Below are 8,209 nucleotides of genomic sequence, written 5' to 3'. Positions count from 1 at the left end.
GATATAAAGAAGAACCAAATGGAAATTTTATTGCGGAACAATAACTAAAATAGAAAAACTCAGTGGAAGGGCTCCACAGCAGACTGCAGGGAACAAAGAAAAGAATCAGTGAAGTGAAAACTAGAACAGTAGAAATTATTCAGTCTCAACGGTAAAGAGAAAACAGACTGAAAAATAATGAACAGACTCTCAGGGACCTGTAAGACTCTAACAAAAGAAAAACATTTGTATCACCAGCATTTCTGAAGGAGAAAAGAAAGAGGGTGGTACACTTCTGACATTGATTCCGAAGTGTGGGCTTTTTCCCCACACCACCAAGACATTCTCCTATACCAGCTAGAGGTCCAGCAATTCAACTATCTCCAGGTAGACAGTGTCGAATACCTCAGGTTGAAGGCTCAGTCTCACAAGACCGTCCCCCAACTCCACTTCAGATGCCAATCGTAAGTCCAGGTTGTCACTGTGCTCCTGGCAGACCTATGGCTATAGATTGTCGATTCCCATGACCTCCTCCTTGGGTTCAATTAATTTTTTAGAACAGCTCACAGAACTCTCTCCCCCCATCTTCATGTGTCCATCCAGAAAGCTCTCTGAACCCAGTCTCTTTGTGTTTTTCTGGAGGTTTCAGTACATAGACATGATAGATTAAATTATTGGCCACTGAATTCAATCTCTAGCTCCTCTCCCCTCTCAGGAGGTGGGGATTTGGGGGTACTGAAAGTTCCAACTCTCTAATCACATGGTTGACTCCACTGGCAACCAGGCCCCATCCTCAGGTGACCTGGGCCTTTCCAAAAGTCACTTCATTAACATAACAAAGACACATTTATTGCTATCATCACTTAGGAAATTCCAAGGGTTTTAGGAGCTCAGTGCCAGGAAAGACAATGTGGAAGGGAAATATATATTTATTATAAATACTAAATATCACAGTGGGGCTGATAAAGTACTCAAGAAATAATGGCTGCAAACTTCCAAATCTGGCAAGGGACATAAGTCTATAGATTCAAAAAATGAGCAAGCCCCCCAAAGGATAAACCCAAAGGAAATCCACGCTGAGACACACCCTAGTTACGTGGGCAACTACAAAGAAAATAATCTTTTTTTTTTTTTAAAGATTTTATTTATTTATTTGACAGAGAGAGACAGCCAGCGAGAGAGGGAACACAGGCAGGTGGAGTGGGAGAGAAAGAAGCAGGCTCCCATCAGAGGAGCCTGATGTGGGGCTCCATCCCAGAACGCTGGGATCACGCCCTGAGCCTAAGGCAGACGCTTAACGACTGAGCCACCCAGGCGCCCCACAAAGAAAATAATCTTGAAATTAGAGAAAAATAGTATCTTCTGTAACGGGAAAGTGCAGTTAAAGTAACAGATTTCTTCTCAGAAATAACAGAGGCCCGGGGCGCCTGGGTGGCACAGCGGTTAAGCGTCTGCCTTCGGCTCAGGGCGTGATCCTGGCGTTATGGGATCGAGCCCCACATCAGGCTCTTCTGCTATGAGCCTGCTTCTTCCTCTCCCACTTCCCCTGCTTGTGTTCCCTCTCTCACTGGCTGTCTCTATCTCTGTTGAATAAATAAATAAAATCTTAAAAAAAAAAAAAAAGAAATAACAGAGGCCAAAAGAAAGCGACATTCTATCTCTTAAGAAAAGAACTACCACCTAGAATCCCAGATCTAGAAAAAGTGCTGTTGGTAAGTTGGACTTTGTCAAAAATTAAATACTCCTGTGCTATGAACGGCCCTGTTGACAGCATGTTGCAGAGGGGGAGCAAGCCTCTCTTTTGTCGGATATGTAAGCCACATATCCGACAAAAAAAGTACTATCGAGTACAAATGAACTTGATGTTTCAGTTTGAAAAATCCAATTGGGATGTGGGCAAAAGACATGAAGAGACATGCCACTGAAGAAGATATTCAGATAGCAAAAAAGCACATGAAAAGATGTTCAACATCATTTGCCATGAGGAAATGTCAACGGAAACCACAATGAAACATGGGTACGTACCCACTGGGATGTCTACAAGAAACAAGTAGTGACACCACCAAATGCTGGTAATGCTAGAAGAGACTGGATCACTCATTGCTGCTAGTGGGAATGCAAATGGTACAGCCACTCTGGAAAACAGTTTGGCCTGACAAAGGGGTGGATGAAAGAGAAGCCTGGTAGCTGTGGAAGGTCACAGATGGATCCTGGCCGGCCGTGAGGGAAATGTTCTGTGTCTCGGCCGCATCAGTGTCTTTGTCCTGCTTGTGACCTTGTCCTGTGGTTTTGCAAGATGTTGCTGTTGGGGAAACTGGGTAAAGGGCACATGGGCTCTTTCTGTTATTTCTTACAGCTGCCTGGGTATCTGCAATTATCTCAAAATAAGATATAATTTATTTCTCTATCAGAGAGAGAGAGAGCTAGAGAGCACAACAGGGGGAATGGCAGGCAGTTAGAGAGGCAGGCTCCCCGCTGAGCAAGGAGCCCAATGCTGGACTTGATCCCAGGACCCTGGGATCATGACCTGAGCCGAAGGCAGACACTTAACTGACTGAGCCACCCAGTTTCCCTAAGATGAAATTTTAAAAAATGTTTCTTGGGCGCCTGGGTGTCTCAGTCAGTTAAGTGTCCGCCTTTGGCTCAGGTCATGATCCCAGGGTCCTGGAATGGAACCTTGAGTTGGGCTCCCTGCTCAGCAGGGAGTCTGCTTTTCCCTCTCCCTCTGCACCCCCTCTCTGCTCCTGCTCTCTCGCTTTCTCTCTCTCTCAAATAAATACAATCTTTTAAAAAATAAATAAATAAATAAATAAAAAGAAGTTTGTCTTTGAAATGTCAGTATTGTGAAATGTTAGTGGTACTACCTGAAAAAGAATTTCTGTGATTAAGTAAGTTTGGCAGGCGCTTGGATAAACCGAGTGTACCAGGTTTTTTTTATTACAGGACTCCTTGGAGGCTGTGTTTGCATTTTCTAACACGAGTAATATGCCTGGATAACAGAGACTTCCTAAGGCGGCTGCTGTGAGATTTAAACCAGGGGATCCACGTTAAGAGTACGTAGTATCTGACACAAATGTTATGATTAACACCATTATTATGTTCACTCTGTACCACAAATTTATCACATTAGAATTATTATAGTAATTTAAAATGTAGGGAGATTGAGCCTTAGAGAAGTTAAACAATTTGAAAGGACACAGCTAGTAAGAGGCAGAGCCAGGATTTGATCTCAGATCTGATGCCCAAATATCTATTAACTTTGATATAATATTTCCACAAAAAGTAGGATTTAAAAAACAAAATTGAAAATTAAAAGGTAAGGGACAAACTAGGAAAATCTTTCCAATGACATCACTTTCCAAGTATCTCATTTATTTCTATATAAAGGGCCTTCATAAATCGATAATAAACTTTCCTAAAATAATAATGGGCAAATTATCAACAGGGCAATTCATGATAGTGGCCAAAGGACATCTAAAAGATGTTCAGGGGCACCTGGGTGGCTCAGGTGGTGGAGCATCCAGCTCTGGATTTTGGCTCAGGTCATGATCTCAGGGTCCTGAGATTGAGCCCTGCATCGGGCTCCATGCTCAGCAGGGAGTCTGCCTGAGATTCTCTCTCTCCCTCTGCCCTTCCCCTGGCTCCCACTCTAGGTAGATAGATAGATAGATAGATAGATAGATAGATAGATAGATAGATAGATAAATGGTGTTCAGACTCAATGGATTTACTTATTTGGACAGTAATTAAAAAAAAACAGAACAACTTTAAACAGACTCATGGCTACAGAGAACGATCTGGTGGTTGCCAGAGGGGAGGGATAGAGGAGGAAAGAAAGAGCTGGAGGGGATAAATAGGTGCAGTCTTGAGGTTATAAAATAAATAAGACATGGGGATGTAAAGTACAGCATAGAGAACATATTAACACTGTAACAACTCTGGATGGTGACAGATGGTGACTAGACTTATTGTGGCGACCATTTTGCAATGTATATAAATACTGAATCACTACGTTGTACATCTAAAACTAATAAAATATTGTATGTCAACTATCCTTCAATAAAAAATAATTTCAGAAACAGACATCAATTGCACACCTGCAGACCCAATACAGAATCAGAAAAGAAGATAGCCACAAAAACTTTAAATTAAATAAACAAAATGCCATTTTTCTTTATTTTTTTCCAAATCGACAAAATCTGATGTCTACTCACATAATGGCTGTGGGGACACAGACACTTTCAAACAGCTTTTGTCATCATTACTAGCACAACTGTGGTGGCAGGGAATTTGCCTTAAAATTCTTATCTTCTGGGGCACCTGGGTGTCTCAGTCAGTTAAGCATCTGCCTTCGGCTCAGGTCATGATCTCGGGGTCCTGGGATGAGCTCGCATGGGGCTCCTTGCTCAGGGGGGAGCCTGCTTCTCCCTCTCCCTCTGCCTCTCCCACCTGCTCATGCTCTTGCTCTCTCGCTCAAATGAATAAATACAAGCTTTAAAAAAAATTCTTACCTTTTGACCTAGTTATTTAATTTCTAGGAATCAAGAAAACTAAAATTTTTAAATGAATCAACTATGTAGACAGACAAAGATTTATGTTTAAGGATGTTTATCACAGCATTATTTCTGTGAGCAAAAATGTGAGAGGGAATCTTAATTCTGTCAACAGAGGAGGGTTAAAAAGTATGGACATTCATACGATCGCAGTCATTAACAATCATGTTTTAGAAAAGTGATGATATGGAAAAATGCATGTGATATGTTTTAAGTGAAAAAAGCAGAAACTTCCAATTTTCTGAAAGACAAATATGTATATATATGTATACCCCCCACACACAGATTTATTTGAAGAAAGCACATCAAAAGTTCAAGGGTGTCTCTCTTTGGGCCCAAGAATATCATGAATGATGCTTATTTTCTTTCCTACAACTTCCAAATTTTCTATCATAATAATTCAGAAAAACATAGCAATAATTTACTTCCCACAGTTGTTTAAATTCAAAACTTCTTTGATGTGAACACTATTTTAGTCAATACCTTATAGTTGGAGGCTGGGCTACCCTGAGGAAGAGTGGGAAGGGCTCATGTGTCAGGGTGCCGTATTCCCAGGGTCATGTCAGGGGTGAGAGGTGGAGAAGGAAAGCAGGACATCAGCAGAAATTCCCTCCCATGCACGGTCCTCAGCAGCCAGGATGCAATGTGAGAGGACTGGCATTTGGCTCCCCCCACAGATGCCTCCCAGCTCCTTCTGTTCACTCTACCACTGACAGACTCTGCAGTTACATGGGCACTAGGTTACATGTGTGCCTTGAATACAGAATGGCTGTCAGTTGTTTTTCTGTTTTGTTTTTTTACCAATTTGTAGAAAATAGTAAGAATAGTATTGACAACATAAAAATTTATGTTCACAGATGTCTATCACATTATTTATATGAGCAAAAATGTGAGAAGAACCTTAATAGGCCAGAGTATACTGTTTTCCATCCTGAATAGGATTTAGATCTTATAAGGGACGAGGATGCTATGCTTTTTAAAATTTGCTGCGTAAATTGCCTGTACACTGAATGTGGAAGAGATTATTTAGTGATTGGTGCCTAATAGGCATCTTAAATGTCACCTGTCTACAGATCTCTTGCTTTTTTTTCTGCCAAATGTGTTCTAGTTTTCATCACCTCGATTAAAGGTGCTACTATTAACCATTTATTTACCTTCCAATCTGCAGGTTGTTCTTGCTTCTTCAATTTCCTTGATGCCTCCTGGTATCAACTCTATCCCAAAAGATACTTTTAATTTTACTGAATTGCAACCCATTAGTCCAGGCCAAGAAATATGGATCTGGATGGATACGTTTTCCTTCTCAACAGGTCTTCCCATTTGCACTCCTGCCCTTCATAATCTATTCTCTTCCTGGCAATCCAAGGGATGTTTTACAAAAGTAAATCACATCACTTCCAGCCTTTACCTAAGGCCTGTCAATAGCTTTCCAGACTCGTAGAATACTACCTGTACCCCTTATGTAGGCATCATGGTTCTCCCTGATCTTACCCTGCCGACCCCTCTGACTTCACCACGTACCCCTCCCCCCACCACGCCCACTTCTACAGCCTTCTTACAGGGTCGCCCATGATGTGGGCCTATTCCCACCACAGGCCTTCACCCTAGCTCACCCTTCCGTCTGGAACGCTTTTCCCCCAGACCTCTCCATCATTCACACCTTAGCTCACATACTACTTCTTCATTAATTACCTTCATAACTCCCCAATTTAAAGTCCCTCACTTGACCCTGTCACATCTGTTTCCTAGTACTCAACATTTTTCAATAGTTTTTTATTTGCTTAATGTGTGTCTCATCTAACTAGAATGTAGGTCCCACGGAACAGGAACCTGGACTGTCTTGTATCCCACACCCCTAGAATCTTGCCTGGCACATAAAATATTTATTGAATGAGTGCACATGTATTTATTCATAAAATATAGATGTCCTCTTATTGATCTGTTGGGAGTAAGCACTGTAAATTACATACACATTCTAAAAGGCATGTCAAACACCGCTATTTTGGGGATGAAATATATTAATATCTAAAAGCCAGTGACCGATTTACCTTTAGTGAGTGCTCCTGCTTGGTCACGAGAGGACTCCACTAAGTGCCATGGGGTGACGGAGAGAGGAACTGACAGCATGGGACAGAGCTGAGAGCAAGCTAGCACAGTGGCCAGGCCAGGGAGGAAACCAATCCAGCCTGGCAGCTAATGGCCACTGACAGAAGGGTGTGGTCAGTGTGCAAAGCACAGCAGAGGGTGATGTAGGAAGGGGCGATGGCTTCAGGAGACACTGTGAATTGCAGGCTCAAGGCAATTTGATAAGTTGCAAGTAGAACTCTGGTTCAGGGAGACATGTCAAGACAGGTGAAGCCCCAAACTAGTAGGAATTAGAGTATAAGGCAAGTTATTAAAACAAACTCAGACTCCAGGAACCCAGAGGGTGTCTGCAGTTAGAAATGGTGTAGCAGACGGAGTGTGGGTCTGCAGACAAAAACAGAGGTGTGGCAGCTTTCTGCCCGGGCCCCTGCTGAACTAGAGGACAGCCAGCCATGTGACTTTGTGTGTGTGTGTTTCAGTAATTCTAATACATTTAAGAATATTTAGTGGAACACAACAAAAAATATCATCAGTCCGCAGAAGCCTGTGGTCAAGAGAAACAGACATATAACTGGCCCTTTTGCAGTAAAGCTTGAGTTTGAAGGATGAAGAGGCAAAATCATTTCCTGAAGGCTTTGCATCAAGTGCCACTGGACGAAAAGCACCCAAGAATATCACTTTAGATCTCTTTGACTGCATAATCATCCCATAAAGCCAACAGTAGCATGAAGATCCTACTCGGAAAAAACCCACTTCTCTCACCTGAGGATCCGCACACAAACTCAGGCAGCTGGCCAGGCACCGTCCACAGTCTGCTGTCAGGAAGGCAGGGATGGGTCCTCAGACAGGCTTGGACTGAGCCAAGCCCTCCCCATGGAGATCCTCTGTCCTGTCGCTGACCCAGGGGCAAGCTGCTGGGCAGGGCTTCCTTTCAGCCCTTCCTCCCAAGGTCTGCGTAGATCCTAGAACCGTGTTCTCAACTGTGGCTGCAGAGTGGAATCACCGGAAGGCTGTAAAAAATACCAAAGCCTGAGTCCCACCTGGAGACTCTGACGTCATTGGCCTGTGGTACATGCAGAGCTTCACAGTATTTAAGAGCTCCCAAGCGGATCTAATGTGCCGTCACAGCTGAGAAGCATGGCCCTGGAGGCAGGGGCTGAGTGACCACAGATGGAGGAGCAATTGTGTTCCCTCTGGTGGGAGGGGTGCTGAGAAGTACCCAGCAACCAGGTAGAGTCAGGTCAGTCCTATCAACCCCCAGCACAAATAGCTTTTGTATTCCTTGATATCGTTAGTAAATAATTTCTAAAATGTCACCCGGATTTTATTTCATTATTTACAAGATAAATTTTTACTCCTCATTGTTTCATTTGGTGGAATCAGAGACACTTAAGCTTAGGGTTATGGCTTAGGGCCAACGTGGAGCACTGATTATTTTGTTTGATGCAATATTGCTTAGTGATGAATAAAGCAGGCTCTAAAATCAGACAGACCGAGCTTAATATCCCAGCTCTAAAATCCCCACTTCTGAAATCTGCAAATGAGAAGTGAGATTAAGAATAAAACTGATGGGGGCGCCTGGGTGGCTCAGT

At 42.9% G+C, this 8,209-nt stretch overlaps 1 long non-coding RNA gene across 1 annotated transcript in view; it reads right to left on the bottom strand.

Moving 5' to 3' along the window:
• LOC117804020 overlaps nucleotides 1–7,932 on the bottom strand; it is a 46,147-nt gene extending 38,215 nt beyond the window's left edge. The window contains exon 1 of the long non-coding RNA XR_004628182.1: nucleotides 6,581–7,932. This is a non-coding gene — a long non-coding RNA (uncharacterized LOC117804020). The remainder of the gene's footprint in view (nucleotides 1–6,580) is intronic.
• Between the last annotated feature and the right edge of the window lie 277 nt (nucleotides 7,933–8,209).

The sequence above is a fragment of the Ailuropoda melanoleuca genome, chromosome 1 (assembly GCF_002007445.2).
Source record: "Ailuropoda melanoleuca isolate Jingjing chromosome 1, ASM200744v2, whole genome shotgun sequence".
NCBI classification, from domain to species: domain Eukaryota; kingdom Metazoa; phylum Chordata; class Mammalia; order Carnivora; family Ursidae; genus Ailuropoda; species Ailuropoda melanoleuca.
Note: the sequence above shows the minus strand (reverse complement) of the source record. Positions and strands in the feature narration are given on the sequence as shown.